This window comes from Hemitrygon akajei, chromosome 26 (genome assembly GCF_048418815.1).
Source record: "Hemitrygon akajei chromosome 26, sHemAka1.3, whole genome shotgun sequence".
Taxonomy (NCBI): domain Eukaryota; kingdom Metazoa; phylum Chordata; class Chondrichthyes; order Myliobatiformes; family Dasyatidae; genus Hemitrygon; species Hemitrygon akajei.
Genome location: NC_133149.1, coordinates 18,875,019 through 18,899,459, shown reverse-complemented (window position 1 = coordinate 18,899,459; position 24,441 = coordinate 18,875,019). Strand labels below are relative to the sequence as shown.

Here is a 24,441-nt window from a genome sequence, read left to right as displayed (position 1 = left end):
ATATTGAATGCCAAGTTGTAGTCAATAAAAGCATCCTGATGTATGCATCTTTGCTGTCCAGATGTTGCAGAATTGAGTGAAGAGCCAACAAACTGACATCTACTGTGCACCTGTTGCGAAGGTAGGCAAATTGGAGCGGATCCAAGTCACTTCTCAGGTAGGAGTTGATATGTTTCATCACAAACCTATAAAAAAACTTTATCAGAGTTGATGTAAGTGGTACTGGATGATAGTCATTGAGACAGGTTACCACATTCTTCTTAAGCACTGGTGTAAGTGAAGCCTGCTTGAAGCTGGTGGGTAACTCAGACTGCCAAAGTGAGAGGTTAAAGATCTCAGTGAATACTCCAGCCAGTTGACCCGCACAGGTCTTTGGTTCTCGGCCAGGAACCCCACCTGGGCCAAATGCTTGCAGTGGGTTCACCCTCCTGAAGGATGCTGTCACATCGGCCTCAGAGACTGAAATCACTGTGGGAGTTTGTGTCGGTTTCTCCATGTTTTGACATCAAAGACAGCAGAGATGGCATTGAGCTCATCTGAAGCGAATCCCTGTTGTCACTTAAGTCACTTGATTTAACTTTATAAGAGGTGATGATATTCACACCCTGTCACAGCTGTCAAGCACCCTTCATTGATTCAAGTTTCATCCAGAAGAGCCACTTCATCCATAAGATGGCTTTCTGGAGATCATACATGGCCCTCTTGTAACTTTCTTGATTGCCAGACTTCAATGCCTCTGATCTGGTCCTCAGCAGATTGCAGATCTCATTGTTCATCAAGGGCTTCTATTTGGGGAGGATTGAATAATTTTGTGGGGACAAACTAGGCTACGCTTGTTTTTATAATGTCCATGACAACTGTGGTGCATTCATTCAGATCCACAAATGAGTCCTTGATTATGGCCCAGTCCACAGACTCGAAGCAATCCCATAGCTGCACTCCTGCCTCCTGTGACCACCTCTTTGTTGCCCTAATCTCTGGAGCCTTGCTCTTTAGCCTCTTCCCTTCTTCCCCCTCTTTTGCTGCATTTCCTAAGGATACACCAGTGAAAACACGTCAAAAGACATCATTATTTTTAAAGGGCTCTGGGGCTCTCTTAGAAATCTGAGTTGTTTTAACTTATTCTGTCAAGGCAGACTGAAAGAGGTAACCAAGAGAGTCTCTGCATGACCTTGGACCTGGCTGCCTTGACTGTTGTTTCCAATTAAAATAAATCAACTAATATAACACATTTGACTGCAGTTTTGTCTCAATCTTATACTAAGTCTTTAATAAGTTGAGTAACTACACTCCCAAACACAAGGATTCCACGTGGTGCAACCTGAGGAGATCACTATTTTCGGCAGCAGTAGATCACCAGAAGCTGCAACAGAGAGTCAATAAATATTCTTTTCCTAACTGCCACCCGTTGGATGCGCGTGAGTTTGACTGAGTGCCGGTCGATGTGCTAAATGTATGGCACAAATTTTAAACTTTAAACAATTCCAATTACTGCAAAGGAAGCTGCTCTTACAACTGCAGAGTCCACGTTGTTTCTTAGATTAGAAACCTGTCTCACATTCACTATCTTTCAGGTTCTCTCCCCGCTAGGCTGCACAGAAAATAATGTGATTGCATTGCCAATTGCTGTCAGCCGCACGTCAGACTAGCACTGACAGGAACAAGCGGCAGCTCCAGCTCGCTGCTGGAAGGGGCTGTGAGTCTGAAGTGTGACATCTCTCCTCCAAGCGCCCAATTCTTCATCCTGCTGCTGGAAGACAACTCACATCCCCTCGCAAAGGGGCCAGCGGACACTGAAATAAAGCAACCAGAAACTGCTGACTCAGTGCAAGTAAATCATAGCAGATAATTGAAAATTAAACTGTCGGTTCACTCCACAAGAACGATTCCCGAGAGCGAAGAGTCAGTGAACTGAGACATTTGGCTGGTGGCAGGGTAAAGCGGAAAACAAATCCGAGGAGATATGTAGGCTGCTGAGTGTGGGATCAGCATGAGAAGGATCGCTGGGAGGAATTAAGTTTGCAGTTTCTTTGAAGATATTCTGCCAGGTCTGATGAGTCTATAGCACACACGTTTCATCCGGGCTGTTCACCTTCCTTCCAACAGCTGTAGAATGGATGAATGGGAGCACAGCTAATGAGGCATCCGCTTGGTTTGACATTGCCCATCTGCTGCCCATCTCCCTGCCATCACCCATCAGCCTGCGCTGGCTGCGACCACGCAGAAGCAGAGATGGGGGGTGGGGTTGCTGCTCCCACCTCCAGCAACTGCTGCGACACAGGGGCGAGGTTGGCAGTCGCCACCACAGCTGGCCATCTAACTGCTCAGACTCCTTCCCAGAATCAGACAGCACAATGCACAGAACTGCAGGATGGGGAGGCATGAATGAGGCCACTTGGCCCATCAGGCTCATGCAAGAGCAATCCGGCTAGTCCAGCTTTTACATACTTTCCACATGCGACTGCAAATATTTTCCTTTCAAATCATTATTCAGCTCCCATTTGAACAGCACAGTTCAATCCATCCACAAATCCCTATGGTTCATTCCTGTGCAATACTAAAATAAGTCCCATGGGTATAGAACATTATAATGTCATTGTGTGCTTTTTGTTAGCAAACAATTCACACCACCTTTCTGTTTTGAAGTTGATGTGCACCATAGATACTGCTGTGGTTAGAGTTTGCCAGCACTCTCCCAGATAAACTATAGCATAGCCGTTAGCACGATGCTATTACAGCTCGGGCATTCTGGAGTTCAAAGTTCAATTCCAGTGCTACTCTGTACAGACACTCTGAATGTGCTCGCCATAGAATGCTTGGGTTTTCCCCAAGTGCTCCAGTTTCCTCCCACAGTCCAAACACATACCGGGTAGGTTAACTGGTCACTGTAAATTGTCCCGTGATTAGGTTAGGGTTAATTGGGGTTGCTGGGGCAACGTGGCTTGAAGGGCGGGGAAGGTTGACTCTGCAGTGTATCAATAAATAAACATTAACTAAATAAATCCATGACAAATGGGGACAAGAATAGTTTTCAATTCCAAAGCGAATCAGATTTGGTGAGAAAATGACTGATAAAAAAATAAATCTTCATTGTATCAACAAAGAACTGCAATCCCATCGCACTTATCATAAAAGTCCACTCCATGGCTGTCAGGTAAAAGCAACAGAAAGAGCAGAAGGTGGTCTTGATTGTGGATGCTCCCTGAGAGCTGGGAGTGCAACAGTGGGTCAGCTCAGAGCAAGAGAGAGAAAGAGAGGAAAAGGGAGAGGAAGAAGGAGTGCAGAAGGGAAAGCCTGGGGTAAGAGACAGGAGGGGGTGTGTGAAAGATGGATAGCAAAAGAGAAAGGGATTTGGAGAGAGGATAACAGGAAAAAAAGAGCAGGGAAGCAGGCAGCTCAAAGAAAGGGGCAGAGAGCATAGCAGTTAATTTTAAATCCAGAACAATCAATTTTAAAGTAAAATTCAAAGCATAACAGTCAGCTGCACAAGGGGAGACCCAAGGGGCAAAGTGCAAGTGAACAAAAGCTTTAACCACCACAGCATTATCTTTGCAGGAGAAGGAAGTAAATGATAGCCAGAACACAGACAGCTTGGGGCAGTGAAGCGAAGACTGTGAATCATACATCTCCTTTCATGTTTTCCAATGGTCAGTTGCGCTCGGCAGGCGAGAAGGTGTTGAGGATACACAGTCACGGAATGGTACTGTCGGGAAAGGGAAGAAGGTGATTATCCCCATGGCAACAGCTCAGAAGCGTATCTAGCACACCCTGTCTCAGAAGAGGGTGACATATATCCCATCAGAGGAGGCAGTACGGTCAGTTCAACTGGATTTCATTCCAGCACCAGGTGAGACAGCGAGGAGCTATAAATTCAGCATACACATTCAGAAAATGGAAGGAATGATGAAAGCTTGAAAAAGTCTCTAAATCATTATCACTTGCAGTACCAGAGGAAACAACACACTGGACACTGGAAACAACACCAAGAATGCCTACTGTGCTATCCCACGTCCACACTTCGGGAAGTCTGATCACCTGGCTGTACTTCTACTCCCTGAGTATAGGCAGAGACTGAAGACTGCAGCACCAGTAGTGAGGACCAAGAAGGTATGGACAAGGGAGACGCAGGAGCACTTACAGGACTGCAGTGAATCAGTGGACTGGACTGTATTTAGGGATTCATCCTCAAGTCTGAATAAGTATGCCACAGTTGTCACTGATTTCATTAAAACCTGTGTCTATGAGAGCAGACCGTACGTACCCAAATCAAAAGCTGTGAATAAACCAAGAGATTTGTAGTCTGCTGAGGGATAAGTCTGTGGCATTCAAGTCTGGTGTCCCGGGACTACACAAGAATGCTAGATATGACTTACAGGGGCTGTCTCAAGAGCAAAAGAACAATTGTAGCTGAGGCAAGAGGCAGAATTGGATGCACATCAACAGGGTTTGCAGGCCAGTACGTCCTACAAAGCGAAATCTAACATCATGAGTGACAGTGAAGCTTCACTCCCAGATCAGTTCAATGCCTTTTAAGTATGCTTGAAAGGGAGAATCAAACTGCACTTACATATGTGGATCCCTGCAGCACCCGGTGATCCTGTGATCTCTGTGTCAGAGGCTGACATCAGAATGTCTTGCAAGAGGGTGAACCCTTGCAAAGCGACAGGCCCAGATGGAGTACCTGGTAGGTCTCTGAAAACCTGTGCCAACCAACTGTTGGGTGTGTTCAAAGACATTTTTAATCTTTTGTTGCTACAGTCAGAAGTTCTCACCTGCTTCAAAAGGGCAACAATTATACCAGTGCCCAAGAAGAGCAGGTTGAGCTGCCTTAACAACTATCGTCCAGTAGCTCTCACATCTACGGTGATGAAGTGCTTTGAGAGGTTGGTTATGGCTAGAATCAACTGCTGCCTAGTCAACGACCTGAACCCACTGCAATTTGCCTATCACCACAAAAGGTCTACAGTAGATGCGATCTCATTTTCAGAGAGCTACCAGGTATTTCATCTGGGCCTGTTGCTTTGCAAGGGTTCACCCTCTTGCAACCTGGACAATACTAATACTTATGTCAGGCTGCTGTTTATTGACTATAGCTCAGTGTATAACATAGTATTTCCTATAGTTCTGATTAAAAAGCTCCAAAACCTGGGCCTCTGTACCTCCCATTGCAACTGGATCCTCAACTTCCTCATCAGAAGACCACAATATGTGCAGATTGGAAATAACATCTCTATCTCACTGATAATCAATACTAGCACACCTCAGGGGTGTGTGGTTAGCCATCTGCTCTACCCTCTCTACACCCATGACTGTGTGGCCAGGCACAGCTCAAATGCCATCTATAAATTTTCTGACGATACAACTATTGTTGGCAGAATTACAGATGGTGACAGGAAGGCGTACAGGAACAAGATGGATCAGCTAGTTGAGTGGAGTCACATCAACAACCTTGTAGTCAATATCAGTAAGATCAAAGAACTGATTGTGAACTTCAGAAAGGGTAAGATGAGGGTACACACACCAGTCCTCATAGAAGGATCAGAAGTGGAAAGAGTGAGCATTGGGAGTTTGAGGAGATTTGGTACCACACCAAAGACACTCGCAAGTTTCCTCAGATGTTCTGTGGAGAGCATTTTAACTGGCTGCATTACCATCTGGTATGGGGGGGGGGGGATTGAAATAAGATGCAGAAAGTTGTAAATTCAGTCAGCTCTGTCATGGGCACTAGCCTTCCCAGCATCCAGGACATCTTCAGGGAGCAATGTATCACAAAAAAGGACATTCATCAATAAGGACCCCCCCCCCCCCCCATCACCCAGGACATGTTCTCCTCTCATTAGTACCATCAGGGAGGAGGTACAGGAACCTAAAGGCAAACACTTAACATTTCAGGAATAGCTTCTTCCTCTCCGCCATCAGATTTCTGAATAGACATCGAACCCATGAACACTACCTCACTGTTTTTTTTTCTCTTTTTGCACTACTTATTTAATTTACCTTTTTAAATTATATATATATATACTTACTGTAATTTACAGTTCTTATATTTATGTATTGCAACATGCTGCTGCTGCATAACGACAAATTTCATGACATATGTCAGTGGTATTAAACCTGATTCTGATTCTGATTATATCATTGAACAGAAACACACAAAATGCTGAAGAAACTCAGCAGGTCAGGCAGCATCTGCAGAGGGGAATGAACAGTTGGAATTTCAGGCTAAGATCCTTCATCAAGTTCAATTGATTTTCAGCACCTGCTCTTGTGCCTGTGACAATAAAACGTTGGTGTTCTTTTAAACTGTGGAGGTCAACTCATTGGGTATACTTAAAGCGGAGGTTGATAAGTTCTTGATTAGTAACAGTGTCAAAAGTTACAGGGGAAAGCAGGAAAATGGGGTAGAGAGGAAAAATTTATCAGACATGAGTGAATAGCAGAGTAGACGCAATGGACTGAATGGCTTAATTCTGCTCCTATATCACAGAGTCTTAAACAGACTGAAGGATAGGTTTTATATGATCTATGGGACAATATGTTCCCATTCTAAGAAAGCACGGCGGCGCCTCTAACTTCTTAGAAGTTTGTGCAGATTCAGCATGTCATCTAAAATGTTGATAAACTTCTCTAGATGCACAGTGGAGTGGTTGTCTTACAGCCTGGTATGGAGACACTAATGCCCAAGAACAGAAAATACGACAAAAAACTGGTGGCTACAGCCCAGTCCATCAGATGAAAAGCCTTCTTCACCACTGAGCACATCTACAAAGAGCGCTGACACACGAAAATAGCATCCGTCATCCAGGCCATGCTCTCTTCTCGCTGCTACCATCAGGCAGGAGGCTTAGGTCCCACACCACCAGTTACTACACTTCAATAAACAGACTTCCGAACCAGTGTGGATAACTTCACTCACCTTCATACTGAACGCATTTTACAACCTATAGACTCACTTTTGAGGACTCTACAACTTATTGTATGTTATCAGTATTATTTATTTATTTACTTAAAAATGTTTGCATTTGTAATGTTTATCTTCTTTTGCACATTGATTGCCAGTCTTTGTGTGTATTTTTTCATGGATTCTGTTGTATTTATTTGATCTACTGTGAATGTCAACAAGAAAATAAACCTTAGAGTCGTATATGGTATCATACATGTACTTTCATAATAAATTTACTTGAATTGAATTGACTTTATTGCTTACATCCTTCTTATACATAAGGAGTATGTTACATCTCCATCTAAATGTGCAATGTGCAATTTATAGTAATTTATAATAAATAGTACATGCAACAGGACAGTCAATATAACATAGAAATACAATTGTGTCAGCATGAATTAATCAGTCTGATGGCCTGGTGGAAGAAGCTGTCCCGGAGCCTGTTGGTCCTGGCTTTTACGCTGCGGTACCGTTTCCCGGATGGTAGCAGCTGGAACAGTTTGTGGTTGGGATGACTCGGGTCCTCAATGATCCTTCAGGCCCTTTTGAACTTTGAACTTTGAAGAACTTGGAAACTAAAAGCGTCATTCTGATTTAACTTGTAGTAGAGTGGGTTCCATGGAGATAGAATCCAAAAAACCAAGAAATTTCCATACTTGGCTGGCAAAAATGCACTGCTGGCAGCAGTCATGGAATATCTCCCAAAGCAAAGGTTCAGAAGGAAAGAATATATTACTTGACCCCATTGAACTGAGTCAGTGTTGTTGATATAATGGCAACTATTCCGTCCTCCATGTGAAGTGCTATTCCTTTTAGAAGAGAGAAAGCACAGCAACAGCTTGAGAATCTAAACACAAGGCATCAGTTTTGAGCACCACTTCGAATACAACATCAATTCAGGTCAAACTGTTTCCTCAAAACGAATCAGAGAAAATGAACCCCTGCAATATTTCAACTGATGCAGATGTCACAGAATTTACTTTGCATTGCATCTGTTGTATGAGACTAGGAGACTAAGGTCACAGTCCTGAATGATGGCAAGTCATTAGTGATGTGGTTTAACACAGATGTAGATTATTCTATTATAGTTAATGTATCGCTGACAAGCAGTTCAGTTGCCCGTCATCAGGAAGGAGAGACTCAGCAGAAGTTTCGTTTGAGGGCTTTAAAATGGTTGTGCATTTAATATTTCAGTAATATTTAAGTAATATTGTAACTATATTGTTTGATTCAGCATTCTTTGGTGTTTACATAATTCATTATGAGTCATATGTAAAAGTACGTGAATGACATACGTCATTACGCCACCACATCACGTGTGCACATCCCGATGAAAGTAACAACGCACCTTTTAGATTCCATGTGTTTCTTTCAATTAGTTTTATGTTTTGAGTTACAAAACATAACAGTGGTGTTGAGGATGGGATTGGAAAACTCAAACATATCAAGGGTAAAATAGTGCTACAGTAAATTAAAATACCACTCTCAAGTTTTACAAAGCCTGTCTGGTTCCTTATACCATCCATGATAAAGCAACCAGTGAGCTAGATCCCTGGAAGGCTGAAGGATTTATTTCCAAGTTTGGGTGGAGCTCATGGGCAGTAGCTAAGGGGAAGGGGTCTACCAGGTTCTGTGGTGATTTTAAGATCACTATCAACCCAGTGTATCCAAGTAGATCAATAACCACTGCCCAGGATAGAGGGCATCATTGCAAATCCTCCTGCACTTTAGCAAAGTGGACTTAGCTGAGGCCTACCTACAGATGGAGATGGAAGAGTCCAAAATGTTTCGCACTGTAAACACTCACAAAGGGTTTTATTGCTATAATAGGCTTATTTTTGGAGTAGCATCTGCATCTGCATCTGTGCTTTGGCAGAAAACAATGAACCAGGTGGTGCAAGTTTGTTCAGGCACTCAGCATTACCCACATGACATAATTGTTTCCGGGAAGGATGACAGGGACATCTCCAAATTCTCAAGACAGTGTAAAAAATACTAGAAGATTATAGGCTCAAAACAGATTGAAACATGTGAATTCTTTAAATCAAACATCACTTAATGTGGTCACACCATTGATTCACAAGATTACACCAGTGTATTTGTCAAATACTATAACAGGTTCCTGTCAAACGTGGCTACTGTGCTCCACCTCTTGAACTCATTACTACAGATTGAGAAGAAATGGCAATGGACAAAGCAGTGTGAGGAAGCTTTCAAAAAGGTAAAGGAAATGGTGACGTCAGACACTGTATTCACACATTATGATCCACCTCATTCAGTAAAGCTTGCTTGTGACACCTTGCCTTATGATATAGGCACAGTCATGTCACATGTTATGAGTGATGGAAGTGAACGCCCCATAGCCTTTGCATCACATTCCCTTACCGCTGCAGAGAAAAATTGTCTACAGATTGACAAAGGGGCCTTGAGTCTGGTTTGGGGTGTAAAACAATCCACAGAAGGGTGTTCCACTAACAGCAGCAGTATGAATGATCAGATGGGCTCTGTTTCTTGGAGGACACAATTACAAGATTGAATTCAAGAGGATAACTAATCATGGAAATGCTGATGGATTGTCCCGTTTACTCTTGGAAAAGGAAATACCAGAAAAATATACAAATGAGGACACACCCCTTGACATATTCTCCCTAATTCAAATCACAAGTCTCCCTATTATGGTAGAGATGATCCAAAGAGAAACTAGGTCTACATGGCCAACCAAAATGGCTGCAATCTGCAGCAGAAATTCCAGTTCCCCCATTTTTACCAGCACCAGGATGAACTTGGTCTTAAAGGAGGTTTCTTTATTTGGGGATTGAGAGTTGTTGCTCCATCCAAGCTGTGAGCTAAAGTGTTGGAGGAGCTACATGCCAGTCAAAATGTTCTTACAGAAACATCTGAATGGTTAGCCTGAAGCTTTGTCTGGTGGCCTGGGATAGATCAGCAGATCGAGTAGCTTGCCATGCATTGTTCGAGATGCCAACATGTCCAGAAGATGCCAAGAGCAACCAACAACTCCTCAACTATACTGTTCCTGGGATTTCCTTTGCACCGATGCTTGGATCTGCTCAAACCCAATCTCAGAAGAGCTATGCAGGACAAACAGCTGAGTCAAATTGAGGGCGTCTCAAACAAGGAGATTCGATGTTTCACTCCTGGACAAGCAGTCCTGGTGAGGGACTACAGAGGTGATCAACAGTGAATACCTGGAAAGATTATGGACAGAACTGGACCACTCTGCACAGTGGAGATTGTGTCTGATGTCATCTGGAGACGACACATCGATCAGTTGAGGAGAACAGTGTCAATTGTTGGAGAAGGAAGTTGGCTACCGCTGTCAGAACCACTTGCTGCAGTCCCAGAGTCAACTCCTACAACCACCACGGAGGAGGCCTCAGGACCTGAGATCGTTTCACATTCACAAGTCTCACCTGCCAAGTAGTGTGATCCTCCTTGTCAGGAATGATATTATCCCACAAGATTAAGAAATCCTCCACAGCGATTAGATCTTTAGGCCTGAATGGGACAATTTAAAATTTACTATGTTGTGGATATCTACAGAGTAGCTGGTTAAGCAGGGAGGACTGTTGTGTATTTAACATTTCAGTAATTTTGACCAATATTGCAAATATTGTTTGATTAAGCATTCTTTGTTGTTTACATAATGCATTGTGGGTTATATGTAAAAGTACATGAATGGCATACATCATCATGCCACCACGTCATTGTGCTCGTCTCGCTTAAAGAGACTCACATCTCTCGGCACCATGTTTTCTTTCAATTACTTTTATGTTGTGGAGTTACAAAAAGAATAAATGGATCATACTCAACTGTTGGGCAGGTTATATGAAGGAATTGTAAATGTATTTTAGAAGGACAGGTTTGAAATTCAACTGGGACAATATATTCAGCATTTATAGAGGTGAACCAAAGTCACACTTGGATGCAGAGTTATCCACATCCCACAATATCTTCAAGGACGTCTCCACTAGGATCGCTGACTACATGACGAATCCATGGATTAAACTTTGTGCCAATCGGACTACAACAAGCCAAGGTCAATTCCATTTCTAACAGGAGACAAGTGGAAGCAGACCTCGGAAACTGGAGTGAGATATGCCAACTAGTGGAGCGGTGCCGCAGCATCAACCTGACACTCAGTGTCAGTAAGAAAAAAGAGCTGATTGTGGACTTCCGGAAGGGTAAGACGAAGGAACACATACCAATCCTCAGAAGTGGAGAGAGTGAGTAGTTTCAAGTTCCTGGGTGTCAAGATCTCTGAGGATCTAACCTGGTCCCAACATATCGATGTAGTTATAAAGAAGGCAAGACAGTGGCTACACTTAATTAGGGGTTTGAAGAGATTTGGCATGTCAACAAATACACTCAAAAACTTCTGTAGTTGTACCATGGAGAGCATTCTGACAGGCTGCATCACTGTCTGGTATGGAGGGGCTACTGCACAGGACCGAAAGCAGCTGCAGAAGGTTGTAAATCTAGTCAGCTCCATCTCGGGCACTAGCCTACAAAGTACCCAGGCCATCTTTAGGGAGCGGTGTCTCAGAAAGGCAGCGTCCATTATTAAAGATGTCCAGCACCCAGGGCATGTCCTTTTCTCACTGTTACCATCAGGTAGGAGATACAGAAGCCTGGAGGCACACATTCAGTGATTCAGGAACAGCTTCTTCCCCTCCACCATCCGATTCCTAAATGGACATTTAAGCTTTGGACACTACTTCACTTTTTTTTAATATACAGTATTTCTGTTTTTTGCATATTTTTGAAAATCTTTTCAATACACTTAATTGATTTACTTGTTTATTTATTATTATGTTTTATTTTATTTATTATTTTTTCTCTCTGCTAGATTATGTATTACATTGAATTGCTGCTGCTAAGTTAACAAATTTCATGTCACATGCCGGTGATAATAAACCTGATTCTGATTCTAAAATGGAGTTTTGGTCAAAGTGACACAGCCATTATCAAATTCTGACGTAATTAAACCTAGGGCACAGAGTATGACAGTGGAGTGACTAACTTTAAATCAGACAGTCTACAGTAGACAAGGTACTTCAATCACCTTGCATTGTCTATCTACACATTTAGCAGAACCCATGGTTATTTGTCTCTTATCTGCAGCTAATCAAGGACGATCAGAAGCAGCTCACAGTCCATGTGCACAAAAAGTTGTACTCACCCTAAATTTCACATGGATGCAAATCATTACCAAAGGCCTTGCATTCCACCACGGACATGATGTTGGACAGTACTGGCAACCTTATTGCTAAAGTGATATACAGAGGAAAATCCTCAGTGTTTGGGGGTACAGCAACGTGAAACTGAAACAATCCAAATGCACATTCTCAAAGGTGGAGGTATACAGCTTTGTCTGAATGTAGGTGTTAATAGAGTTAAACCAATTAAAGACAAGGCGGAATACCCACAAAACCAGATGAGAAGTTGATAAGTTGGTAAGTTGATGGAGAAGATCCTGAGAGGCAGAATATGATTAGGAATAGTCAGCATGGCTTTGTCCAAGGCAGATCGTGCCTTATGAGCCTGACTGAGGTAGAGCCATAAATGTAGTGTATATGGATTTCAGCAAGGCATTTGATAAGGTACCCCTTGCAAGGCTTATTGAGAAAGTAAGGAAGCATGGGATCCAAGGGGACATTGCTTTGTGGATCCAGAACTGGATTGCCCACAGTAGGCAAAGAGTGGTTTTAGATGGGTCATATTCTGCATGGAGGCCAGTGACCAGTGGTGTGCCTCAGGGATCTGTTCTGGGACTCTTACTGTTCGTGATTTTTATAAATGACCTGGATGAGGAAGTGGAAGGATGGGTTAGTAAATTTGCTGAGGACACAAAGGTTAGGAGTGTTATGGATAGTGTGGAGTGCTGTCAGAGTTTATAGCGGGACATTGATAGGATGAAAAACTGGGCTGAGAAGTTGCAGATGGAGTTCAACCCAGATAAGTGTGAGGTGGTTCATTTTGGTAGGTCAAATATGATGACAGAATATAGTATTAATGGTAAGACTCTTGGCAGTGTGGAGGATCAGAGGGATCTTGGGGTCCAAGTCCATAGGACGCTCCAAGCAACTGCACAGTTTGAATCTGTGGTTAAGAAGGCATACGGTGCAATGGCCTTCATCAATTGTGGGATTGAGTTTAAGAGCTGAGAGGTAATGTTGCAGCTATATAGGGCCCTGGTCAGACCCCACTTGGAGTACTGTGCTCAGTTCTGGTCACCTCACTACAGGAAGGATGTGGAAACCATAAAAAGGGTGTAGAGGAACTTTACAAGGATGTTGCTTGGATTGGGGAACATGCCTTATGAGAATAGGTTGAGTGAACTCACCTTTTCTCCTTGGAGCGATGGAGGATTAGAGGTGACCTGATAGAGGTGTACAAGATAATGAGAGGCATTTATCGTGTGGATAGTCAGAGGCTTCTCCCCAGGGCTGAAGTGGCTAGCACGAGAGGGCATAGTTTTAAGGTGCTTGGAAGTAAGAACAGGGGAGATGTCTGGGGTAAGTTTTTTATGCAGAGAGTGGTGAGTGCGTGGAATGGGCTGCTGGCGGCAGTGGTGGAGGTGGATACGATAGGGTCTTTTAAGAGACTCCTGAATGGATACATGGAGCTTAGAAAAATAGAGGGCTATGGGTAAGCCTAGGTAGTTCTAAGGTAAGGACATGTTCAGCACAGCTTTGTGGGCCAAAGGGCCTGTATTGTGCTATAGGTTTTCTATGTTTCTATGAGATAAAGTCTTTTATGGGAATGACTTAATATTATGCCATTTCCTTCCTGATTCAGCAATAATGTCATTGTACAACTTCATAAGAAGAACGCAAAGTGCAATTGGACTGATGTGCAACTGAAAGTGTTTGATCTGTCTAACTACAGGTTCAGTAATGAAATGCAACTCAGAGATCTATGGAATTATACAGCATGGGAAAAGACCTTTGGATCAGCTCTTCCAATGCGTACTGGTCAACTATGATATGACAGGCACCCAATGTTAGCTGAGTGATGCATCTTCCTGAAGTACAGCAGCTTTTATTGACAATTGGGTAGAATAATTGTTATAATTTGTTTATCACACTCCTTATAATAAACCTGCAAATTGAGAATGAAGCACTAACAATTATCTTTACTAAGAAAACATTCCATCAGTTGTTACTGGGCCAGTTTTGTTCCTGTTACAGACCGCAGACTCTTGCTAGTTAGCATGGTCCTGGGGTAACACACACAGAATGCTGGAAAACTCAGCAGGTCAGGCAGCATGTATGGAAAGGAATAAATAGTCGATGTTTTGGGCCGAGACCCTTCTTCAGGACTCAACGTTTTGTGTGTGTTGCTCTGAATTTCCAGCATTTGCAGAATCCCTTGCCCTTGTAGATCTGGAGCAGTAATTTTGGCAGTAGCAGAGGCTGGGGTCTTGAAGTTTATTGATTAGTTTTGAGGAGAGGTTAGTATTGAATACTGAGCTGTAGTATGATGTATGTGTCTTCATTGTCCAGATGTTCCAGTGTTGAGTGAAGAGCCAACGAAATGGCATCTGCCGGTGATGTGTGATGACGGTAGGCAAATTGGAATGGATCCAAGTCACTTCTCAGGCAGGAGTTGATATGTTTCATCACCAACCTCTTAAAGCACTTCATCACACTTCATCAGACTACAAATGCACCTGGGCAGAGAATAGCACTAAAAGAGGAGGTCAGCCTGATGGGGATGCAATTCAACAAAATGAATCACAAAGTTAAAGTAATTTATTGTCAAAGTACATATTTGTCATATACTACTTTGAAATTTATTTTCTGGCAGTCATTTACAGGAAAATAAAGAAATACGTACAATAGAGCTTATGAAAAACTATACATAAACAAAGACTGAGGACCAACAAATGAGGAAAGGATGACAAATAATGCAAATAAAAAAAATATATATTAAATACAAAGATTCTGCAGATGATGGGGATCCAGAGTAACACACACAAAATGCTGGAGGAACTCAGCAGGCCAGGCAGCATCGATGGAAAAGAGTAAACAGTCGACAGTTTACGGCAAGACCCTTCATCAGGAATGGAAAGGAAGGGGGAAGAAGGTAGAATAAGAAAGTGGAGAGAGGGGGAGGGCAAGCTAGAAGGTGATAGATGAAGCTGGGTGAGTGGGGGAAAGGGGGATGAAGAAGGAGGTGATAAGTAGAAAAGGCAAAGGGCTGGAGATGAAGCAATATGATAGGAGAGGAGAGTGGACAATGGGAGAAAGGGAAGTAAGAGGGGAACCAGGCAGAGGGGACTGGCAGGTGAGGAGAAGAGGTAAGAGGCCAGAGTGGGAAAATGAAAAAGGTGAAAGGGAAAATTACCTTAAGTTGGAGAAATCAATGTTCATGCCATCAGGTTGGAGGCTACCTAGATGGAATATGAGGTGCTGCTCCTCCAGCCTGAATGTGGCCTCTTCGTGAATAAGAGGAGGCCATGGACCGACATGTTGGAATGTGAAAGAGGGTAGGAATTGAAATAGTTGACCACTTTGACAAGCACCTCAGCTCCATCTGCAAAAAGCGAAATTTCCCAGTGGCCAAACTTTTCAATTTCTTCATTTTCCCACTCTGGCCTCTTAACTCTTCTCCTCACTTGCCTGTCACCTCCACTTGGTGTCCTTCCTCCTTCCCTTTCTCCCATTGTCCACTCTCCTCTCCTATTAGATTGCTTCTTCTCATGCCCTTTGCCTTTTCCACTTATTACCTCCCAGCTTCCCATTTCATCCCCCCTCCCCCACCCACCAGGCTTCACCCATCACCTTCTAACTTGTCCTCCTCTCTTCCTGTTCTGGCTTCATCCCCCTTCCTTTCCAGTCCTGATGAAGGGCCGTGGTCTGAAATGCTGACTGTTTATTCATTTCCATGGATGCTGCCCGACCTGCTAAGTTCCGCCAGCATTTTGCATGGATTGCAATAAATAAGTCATACTGAGAACATAAATTGTATAGTCCTTGAAGGTGACTCCATTTGGTTGTGGAATCAGTTCAGTTATCAGAAATCATTCAGTTATTCAGAATCAGAAAAGTTATCTATGCTGGTTCAAGAGCCTGATGGTTAAATGCTAATGACTGTTCCTGAACCTGGTGGTGTGGGACCTAAAGCTCCTGTACCTCTTGCCTGATGGATTCTGCAAAGATTGTAAATGGTATTTATAATAAAAATGTAAATAAATCATATGATATTATTATTTATGCCATTAGTCCCAAATAAACTCCAGATCATTATGTTAAAGTTTCCTGGTATCTACAACTTGTGCGATGAGAAGTTAGCACTATCCCCAACCAGCATCCCTTCCCAAAACACATCCCATATCCACTGTGCACTGGGCAGCATGCCTTGGTATGTATGCATGGTTCAAATGGTTATCCTGCTACATGTTCCATACAGGCTGAGAGAGTGTTTCCTTCTCATTTTCAGTGATATCATGCAATACCCAGCTATCGAACCAAGTCACTTCTGACGGATCTCAGCCAGTCAATGAATCCAAATTCAGATTTGCAAGCGTTGTTGCAGCAACTCAGTGATTAAAAATCCAACCAAGAGAGTACGAAGATTAAGAAGCAAATTTATAGAGCCTTTTAAAGTTCAGAAAGAAGTTTGCAAGAGGGAGAAAGGTTGTTTTCGTTTGCTAATGAAGGTAAATAGAAACAACAGTCTCAAGGGGAAGTTTGATGGTGGAAGATATTTCAGACTGTCACACAGTTCCGGAGAGGATACTTCAACACAATTGTAACTTTGCAAATATGGCTCAGCATTTCTCTCATTGATCAATATCAGTGGCTTTTCCTGGACAGATAGTGTGGCTGTCAAGTGATAATGGAAGGCTGTTCACCTTTGGAAAACAATGCAGACAAAATGTTCACTGTCGCTCACTGTCTGCTTTGCACAGTAAGTGTGATATGTACAGTATATCTCATCGCTGTTCAATTGGTAGCATCTGTTCAAGGCTCAATTCTTCCTTCAGACTTGGTAATCAAGTTTGCACACTTAGTGCAAACTTTCAGAAGACTACATATAATAATATATGGAGCCAGTGATCATTAATGGAGAATGTGTGGAGCAGGTTAAGACCTACAAGTATCTGGGAGTACAGTTAGACGAGAAGCTAGACTGGACTGCCAACACAGATGCCTTGTGCAGGAAGGCACAGAGTCGACTGTACTTCCTTAGAAGGTTGGCGTCATTCAATGTCTGTAGTGAGATGCTGAAGATGTTCTATAGGTCAGTTGTGGAGAGCGCCCTCTTCTTTGTGGTGGCGTGTTGGGGAGGAAGCATTAAGAAGAGGGACGCCTCACGTCTTAATAAGCTGGTAAGGAAGGCGGGCTCTGTCGTGGGCAAAGTACTGGAGAGTTTAACATCGGTAGCTGAGCGAAGGGCGCTGAGTAGGCTACGGTCAATTATGGAAAACTCTGAACATCCTCTACATAGCACCATCCAGAGACAGAGAAGCAGTTTCAGCGACAGGTTACTATCGATGCAATGCTCCTCAGACAGGATGAAGAGGTCAATACTCCCCAATGCCATTAGGCTTTACAATTCAACCGCCAGGACTTAAGAACTTTTTAATAGCTATTATTAATGCTTTTTGAGATAGTGATTTAGATGCATATCATATTTTTTACTGAGTTAAGTATTGTATGTAATTAGTTTTGCTACAACAAGTGTATGGGACATTGGAAAAAAAGTTGAATTTCCCCATGGGGATGAATAAAGTATCTATCTATCTATCTATCTATCTATAAGAGCATGGGGGATTGTCTGCCTGAAATTCCGGATAATATATACTTATTTCTTAATAACCTGCTTAATATTGTGTTATTGTCTGAGGGATCCAGTTATTGTAAAATAGGTGCTGTTTTACTTACAGGAATGAGATCAGATATGGTTAGACCACACTTGGAGTATTGTGAGCAGTTTTGGGCCCCATATCTAGGAAAGGATGTGCTGGCATTGGAGATGGTCCAGAGGTGTTTGAGAATGATCCTGGGAATGAAAGGGTTAATGTATGAGAAGTGTTTGATGGCTTTGGGCCTGTACTCAATGGAGTTTAGAAAAATATAGGGATATTGCATTGAAACCTATCGAATATTGGAAGGCCGATATAGAGAAGACATTGATAGAATGTTTCCAATAGTGGGAAAGTCTAGGACCAGAGGGCACAGCTTCAGAATAGAAGGAACAGAGATAACGAGGAATACCTTCAGCCAGAGGGAGGTCAATCCATGGATTGCATTGCCACAGATGGCTGTGGAGGTCAAGTAATTGAAGTTTAGTCAGGGTGTCAAAGGTTAAAGAGAGAAGGCAGGAGAATGGGGTTGAGAAGGAAAATAAATCAGCCGTGATGAGGAGCATTCTGTTCAAGGCTCTATTCTTCCTTGGTCTGATTGGCCTAATTCTGCTCCTAATTCTTATGGTCTTATGGCGTACAGTTCAATGACGGAAATGTTAAGTATGATCAGCAGGTCAGATTACATTACTGGATAACTTGGCCAATCAGATTTTTTTGATTTGCGGAGCACTCAGCAATTTCTCTCTGAATCTCAGATTTCTAGCATCCATGATATTTTAGTTTCACCGACACTACATTGGTTGCTCAGAGCTTTAGGATACCTTGGAATTGTTAGATGTATCATAGAAGGGCATGCCTTCTTTTCCACTAGAAACTGGTAGAGTGGTAGGTTTCTGAAGCATAAAAACTGCAGTAGCTTGTACAAAGCAGTATTCCAACTGCAGGGAGCTGTGCTCAGCTGGAGGATGGAAATCACTGGATAATGAGCTGTCTGCGGGTTTCCGGCTATTGAAACATCTAGTAACTTAGAGCTTGTCAGATCAGAAACTTGCCCATAAAAGAAAATTATTATGGTATGTAAACTTTTTTAAGTTTTTCTGCAATTATAGTCAGGGGTGAGTCATCCCTTCTTCAGAAGCTAGGTACAAATAGTTACATTGTTCCTTGATCCTTCATGATCAGCGAGGGTTAACCATTGCCATGCCAGAATAAATCAAGCAATATTGTTTCTGTTATGGCAGTACAATGTTAATCTCTGCTGGTTACTAAATAGGTAGAGATATCAGCTCAGTGTCAAATGAATACACATGCAATCTATATTACTGAACAACAGATAATAAAATCAGCACTGTGCTCCAATATAATAATGAGGACTGCTATGTAATCGAAGATGTTGTCTTTCTGACAAAATGATAAAAGCAAGATCCCATAGTTACGCATGTAGATAATATGACCGTACTACCTGGAGATGCTCTGGCCATCCTCCTCTGATTTCTAGTCAAACATTATCAGTAAAGCAGATCACTTGGTCATTAGTTTGGTGTTTGCAAATTATTTGCTGCATGGTCTGTGTTACAACAGTAATTGGACTTAAATCACGCAGAAAAAGAAAGCAAAAGTACTTCAGACTCTGGAAATTTGAGATGAAGGAGAAGACGATAGAGCCACTCTATGGGTCAGGCAGCATCTCTGGAGAGAGAAACAATATTAATGTTTCAGGCTCATTACCTTTCCAAGAAGAGTCAATGACATTGAATCTGATCTGCAGCATCTGAGTCAATCAAACATTGAGTTCCAGGTTCTAGGTGGCATTGAACTCCATTTCATCCAGAACATGAGGACATGACCACATGTGGACCAATGGGACATATAAGATATAAGATGTATTCTTATAAGATATAAGAACATAGAAATGGGAGCTGGAGTAGGAAATCCAGCCCTTCAAACCTGCTCCATCACTCGTCAAGATCATGGTCGGTCTTCCAACACAGTATACTTTCTATATCATACCTTCCTCGATTCCATCAATGCAATTCTCTAGAAGTACATTGAACTCTGTTTAGAGTGGCCTTAGATGTTGAGTCTCTTTGGCCCGTTGGTAGGGATTTCCAAAAGTTTGTCTGTCCACGTTCTGAGACTGGATTCCTCATCCATGGGTAACTTTTTCCCTCCATCCAGCCTCTAAGTGTGAATGAGATCTCTTATTCTTCCAGGCTCCAGAGAATAAAGGTATGGGCTATTCAATCTCTCCTGAAATGGCACACCTGCATTCTCTGGAACCAGTCTAGTGAATCTTCAATGACATACTCTAGAATCAGAATTAGAATCAGGTTTATCATCACGGACATATGTCGCGAAATTTGGTGCTTTATGGGAACATTACAATGCAACACATAAAATATACTATAAAAAATTACAATAAAAATATCTATTGGATGAAATGTATTGGTTAGTAAATTTACAGGTCATACAAAGATTGGTGGTGTTGTGGATAGCACAGAAGGTCGGCAAAAACTACAGCAGGGTGAAGATCAGTTGCAGATATGGCTGGAGAAATGGCAGATGGAGCTTAACCAGGCCAAATGTGGAGTGTTGCACCTTGCTAGGTCAAATATAAAGAGGCAGTACAATGCTAAGGGCAAGACTCATAACAGTGATGATGAGCAGAGGGATCTTGAGGTCCAAGTTCGTAACTCCCTGAAAGTGGCTACCCAAGTTGATAGGGTGGTTAAGAAGGCATTAAAAACCTCTACTAAGGCTGCATCTGGACTATTACATACTGTTTGAGTCACTCCATTATAGGAAGGATGCCAAGGCTTTGGAGAGGGTGCAGAAGGAATTTACCAGGACGTTGTCTGGTTTAGAGGGTGTGTGCTAGGTTGGACAAACGAGAGGTTGGACAAACTTGGGTTGTTTTCTCTGAAGCATCAGAGGCTGAGGGGAGATATGATAGAGGTTTATAAGATTATGAGAGGCATAGATCGGGTAGCCAGACAGTATGTTTTTTTCCAGGGTAGAAATGTCCAATACATACACGTAAGGTGAGAGGAGATAGGTTCAAAGAAATGAGGGGCATGTTTTTTACATGGAGTGGTAGGTGCCTGGAATGCACCACCTGGGGTGATGGTAGAGGCAGATGCACTAGGGATGTTTAAGAGATGTTTAGATAGGCAGATGAATGTGGGGAAAATGGAAGGATATGGACATTGTGTAGGCAGGAGAGATTAGTTTAATTGGCTATTTGTTTACTAATGTAATTGGTTTGGCAGAACATTGCATTGCATGAAAATATGTAGTGCAAAAATAGTGAGGTAGTGTTCATGGATTCATTGTCCATTCAAAAACTTGATGGTGGAGGGGAAGGAACTGTTCCTAAATGTTGAGCGTGTGCCTTCAGGCTGCTGTTCTCCTCTCTCATGGTAGCGTTCTCTGGGTGGTGGGAGTCCTTAATAATGGATGCCTCCTTTATGAGGCATTGCCTTTTGAAGATGTCCTTGATGGTGTGAATGCTAGTGCCACGATGGAGCTGTCTGAGTTTACAGTCCTCTGCAACTTTTTCCAATCCTCTGCATTGGCGTCTCCATACCAGATGGTGATGCAACCAGTTTGAGTGTTCTCCATGGCACATCAGTAAAAATTTGATTTGGTGACATACTAAATATCCTCAAATTCATAATGAAATATAGCCACTCGTGTGCTCTGTTATGGCAAATACATCCATTTTTAGGTCATGAAATCACCACACACCAAGACTCTATACAATTGGGGAATGACATTTTTATCCCCGTAATCAAATCTTCTTCAATACACACTATTCATTTTTCTAAATGCCTGGATTGGCTTTCATCATGTGCTCACAATGAGTCTGAATTCAGTTTCCCATCCTGAACCATGGGGCCTGAAGCAATCCACTGAATGGATGAGGGTAATGTCAACCAGATAATAGAACTTAGCACACTGCTTAAGCAAACCCGTTTCTGCTGCTGTTTGTTCAAGACATTCTGAAGAAGGTTTAGAACACTAGTTGGTTGTAAAATCATTGTATTTCCGAGAATTCTGCAAGTCACCATAAAGCTAATGAAGGGATACAGGGAGAAGGCAGGAGATTGAGGCTGAGAGGGAAATGAATCAGCCATGATGAAATGGCGGAGCAGACTCAATGGGTCAAGTGGCCTAATTCTGCTCCTATATCTTATGGTCTTATGGTCTAAGCCTTTCTTTTTTTTAGTCCAAACAATGACAGACACCAAGGTTTCAAGGTATCATTGACAACAAGGACAATTATGAAGTTATAAAGAGCAGCAGAGAAACTGAGGTAAATAATGGATGTAATCATGATTGAGAGAGAGTCAGAGTCAAAGAGCAATACTTCATAGATCCTGCTCCTTTGTCCCAATGAGTCCATGCCTACCATGTTGCCTACCTAGCTAGACTCAATTTAAATGGCACATTTGTACTTGCCTCAACCATTTCTCCAGGCATCTCACGTCGGATAACCACCACCCTGTGGGTGAAAAAATTGTCTTTCAGAACCTTTTGAATCTTACCCCTCTCACCATAAATCTATGACTCCAGATCTCTAGTTTTGGAGAGGGAGGGAGTGAGAAAAGGAAGGTTGAAGATGGAACCATGGGAGCCTCCTCTATCCTTATTTCGTCTCATAGAAATTGACAAATAATTGTGGGTGTGACTTTAACAAAGCTCACATTTCAGTCACATTCTAATTTTATTTGGAAATATTTGAAGATCCTCACACAATACAGGCATCGCTGTCATTTCTGTATATAAATATCCATCATTATTCAGTAACCAAGGAAATAAAGCAGTTAGAGCATTATTTTTTTCTTTGGCTAATCAACAAAGATTAAATTTCACCTGCATACGGCATGAAAAAATGCAAAATAAGATCACATGTCTGATGTTGGTGTATATTACTGATTCATTAATTACTGGCCAGACATTCAATTAGCTTTGTCTGCATCTTTAATTAGCTACTTGTGGCTAGTGAATAATTTACTGACAACGGTGACTTCTCGGAAGCTAACTGTTCTTGAATCTCATCTGCATGTGAGAAAGAGATCAAGTTTTCAATTCATTTTGGCCAGTGAGAGATTTTAAATAGTTTGACAAAAAAAGCCAAAGTAATTAAGATAAAGGGGCTGCTGTGGAGTACAATTCAATTTCAAAAATATAGAACATGGAACAGTACAGGCCCTTCAGAGCACCATGTTGTGCTAAGCATTTCACCTACTCAAGATCAATCTAACCCTCCCCCTCACATAGCCCTGCATTTTTCTTTAATCCATATCCGCCATTCCTTATATACATGCAATCATGGAGTTATGTTAGTGCTCCATTCCTGACAACTGTCCATTAGCTAATTTCTCCATGAGTCTGAAATATCTTTCTCCCATGGCCCGCCTTGTTATACTGGTCTGAATACACATGCTGGAATCCTTTCATTTCATTAAATAATCACTGCAATATTATCCATAATAGAATATTGTATCTAGTCATTAATCAATATCATCAAATATTTTCTGAATTTTATTGCTACTAGCTTGAGAAATGCATAAAATTTTGTAAATTTGCATGAATTTTCATAAGTCAAATTATGCATATCCCAGAGATATGGTAAATAGAACTGATACATGCATTTCTTTATATTTATTGTAATATAAAGATGATACATTCCCTTACAGTGCATTTACAGTACTCATGTTTTCTCCTTAAGCAAAGCAACCATGAAATACTTGACAGGTTGATACACAGCGTACAGCCCTTCAGTGTCCTATGGCAGCAGGATCCTAGACTGTGGTCCTTCCCCACGGAGCCTTAACATCAAGCTTCAGTGCATCCTTCAGCGGGCACTCCTGCACCCTGGAATGGGCCAGGCAGCTTCATTCACTTGTGGCCGTTACACTGGAGGACTGCCACGTTTCAGCCAGACTTTCACCAAGTCTGCTGTTTCGTTCAACATTAGTCGATGTTTGTGGTGCATGTGTGTGTCTGGGAGCAGTGGGTAGAGCACAGAGTTCTGTGGTACATAGTTGCGTGGGTCAAACCTCAGCAAGACACTGGACCCCTTCAGCAAATCTGCAGCCCACCCGGAGTTGAACGACTCTCCCAGACATACTGCAGCCGTCTCTCATGTGCGTCTGCTGAATGGGAAGGGAATGCTGTTGACTGGCATATTCCAGGATGCAGGAACACCGAGGGACCCACTGAAGCTCAGAGCAGCCACTTCAAAGGCTCTGTGGGCAAGGACCACAGTCAAAAGCATGAATGTATTTGCACATTTTCCTTCGCTAATCAACAAAAACTAAAGTTCACCTACATATGGCATGTAGAGATGCATAATGAAAGTCCTGTGTTAGAGCCACTCAAACACTTTACGGTGCATTGCTTAGGGAGGAAACATGAGTGACATTGACATCTTGCAAGGGAGCGTGTTAAATTTACGGCACAACAAATGTAGGGAAAACACGCAGTGAATATATTTACTCATGAATTAATATTATTTTAAAATAAAAATAATCATTGGATCACTGAAAACACTATAAAGCTCAAAAGCAGGACTGGAGTGAAAAGCACAACCGCAGGCTGCGTCACGGTTGTTCAAAAATCACATTAAATTGAATGTGTATCCATCATCCCTGTT

The 24,441-nt window shown here is 42.2% G+C and overlaps 1 protein-coding gene across 2 annotated transcripts in view; it reads right to left on the bottom strand.

The window, feature by feature from the left end:
- Nucleotides 1–24,441, bottom strand: part of LOC140716779 (kin of IRRE-like protein 3) — a 702,588-nt gene that overhangs the window by 440,948 nt on the left and 237,199 nt on the right. The window lies entirely within an intron of this gene.